Here is a 2,500-nt window from a genome sequence, read left to right as displayed (position 1 = left end):
TGTGTGTGTGTGTGTGTGTGCGTGCGTGCGTGTGTGTGTGTGTGTGTGTGTGTGTGCGCGCGCGCAAAAGTGTTCTGCTTGAGCACACAAACTTTTTGATTTCCTTTTCCTGAGTTGTTGCTGTGTGAAAGCATGTTTTACGGCTTTAACTTATCGCTACAATCCCATGTGCATGTACTACTTACTGTGTGTGTCTGAGTCTCCACATACGTATCGGGATTTTTTTTTTTTACACCTTCCTCCACGCCCTCCACCCATCCCCCCCCCCCCCCAACCCCCACCGCCCCCCACCTTTCAAAACCTCTCCTATTCGATTTTGAGTGGTGGTCCCAGCTGAGCGCAAGTCATGCGCATGAGACGATAAACCCAGATCCCGTGTGCCGCATGCACTTAACACACGTTAAAGAACCTGCGGCCATAATAGAAAAGGCTTGCGTACGTAAAAAAAAAAAGAACAACAACAACTACTACTACAACACTTTGAAAAAGTAAAACAAAATACACTTGCAGACAGGGGAGAAAAAAAAAAAACAAGGAAAAAAAAGAAGAAAAACAAGAGAGGCAAGGCCTTCAAGACTCACTTGTGGCAAATTAAGTCCCCTAGCATTAATTACAAAGTAATTTCCCTTTTTTTTTTACTATCTGCACCAAAACGTTTGCAAAATAAATAAAAATTCCATGCTTAGCAAAAAAAAAGTTCCTGTTTGAACAAAAAATGATAATAATGACTCCTCTTGTTGTTGTCTCAGAATAAGACGTCAAAGTGCCAAGTTTAGAGAATACAAAAAATATAAATATAACAGTACATGCAGTTTGCATTATAATTAGGCTTCTTTTTGATTTTTTGTTGTTGTGTCCATCCCAGAGGTGCAATATTGTTTTAAACAAGATGACTGGAAAGAACTGAATTTTTCCTATTTTTATGCCTAATTTGGTATCAACTGACAAAGTATTTGCAGAGAAAATGTCAATGTTAAAGTTTACCACGGACACACAGACACACAGACATACACACACACACACACACACAGACAACCGAACACCGGGTTAAAACATAGACTCACTTTGTTTATACAAGTGAGTAAAAAAAGGGGCTGGTGCCACAGTGAGGCTGCATATATACAGAGGAAGTACAGCATTTTGTGGATGGGATGATGATTCACCTTTTTGTGTTTTTTTTCTTTTTTATGCGGAGTGATTTGTAAGCAAACCTGAAAAGCTCACTGATTTTTTTCTCACACATCGACTGACCTTTCGACACAACAACAGCAACAACAAAAAATTGTATTGTATTGTATTGTATTACTCTTTTGTCACAACAGATTTCTCTGTATTGTGAAATTCGGGCAGCTCTCCTCTCTGTGTACTGTCAACTGGATGAAAAGACCAGGTTGCAGGAAAGTAGTCGTTGGTTACTATGTAAAGTATGTACTTACCGTAAACTCTCTGCGTGGAGGAGGGGCGGGAAAAGAGGTGGGGGTGGGGGTTGGGGGGGGGGGGGGTAGGGAGGGTAGGGGGAGGGAGGATTCATGTTTGAATTGAAGTCACTTGCTTTAGAAATTGTTCGTGGGGAAGTTGACGGGAGAGGAGAGAGGTGGGGGACGGGGATTGGTGGATGGGGGTGGGGATTGGGGTGTGGTGGTGGTGTGGGGTGTGGGGGGTGTGGGGGGGAGGGGGGGAGTTAGTCGTGTATTGCCAGTTTCATTTTCATTTATCATGTACTCTCTCTCTCTCTCTCTCTCTCTCTCTGTGTCTCTTTTCTCTCTGTAGGCGTCTGTGTGTGTGTGTGTGTGTGTGTGTGTGTTTGTGTGTGTGTGTGTGTTTATGTGTGTGTTTGTGTTTGTGTGTGTGTGGGGGGGGGGGGGGAATGTGTGAGAGAGAGAGTGTGTGTTACAGTTTCTCAAGGAGGCGTTACTGCGTTTGGGCATATCCATAAACGCCACACCACATCTACAAGGCAGATGCCTGATCAGCAGCCTAACTCAGAGGGCTTGACAAACGAGAGAGAGAGAGATAGATAGATAGATAGAGAGAGAGAGAGAGAGAGAGAGAGAGAGAGAGAGAGAGAGAGGAGATACGGACAGACGGACCGAGAGAGAGAGAGGGAGAGAGAGAGGGGCAGGCAAAGAGAGAGAAAGAGAAAGAGAGACAGACAGACGAACCGAGAGAGAGAGAGAGAGAGAGAGAGAGAGAGACAGAGACAGAGACAGAGAGAGAGAGATAAAAAAACGTGAGAGAGAGAGAGAGAGAAAGCGAGAGAGAGACAGACGGACCGAGAGAAAGATAGCGAGAGAACGTGTGTGTGTGTGTGTGTGTGTGTGTGTGTGTGTGTGTGTGTGAGAGAGAGAGAGAGAGAGAGGGGGGGGGGGAGGAGAGAGAGAGAGGGAGAGACAGAGACAGAGAGACAGACAGAGAAAGACAGAGAGAGAGAGAGAGAGAGAGAGAGAGAAGCACATGAACACATCTTCTTTGAACAGAAGACACACGGGGAAAGCGCAGT

This window comes from Babylonia areolata, chromosome 26 (genome assembly GCF_041734735.1).
Source record: "Babylonia areolata isolate BAREFJ2019XMU chromosome 26, ASM4173473v1, whole genome shotgun sequence".
NCBI classification, from domain to species: domain Eukaryota; kingdom Metazoa; phylum Mollusca; class Gastropoda; order Neogastropoda; family Buccinidae; genus Babylonia; species Babylonia areolata.
This window is presented reverse-complemented; position numbering follows the sequence as displayed.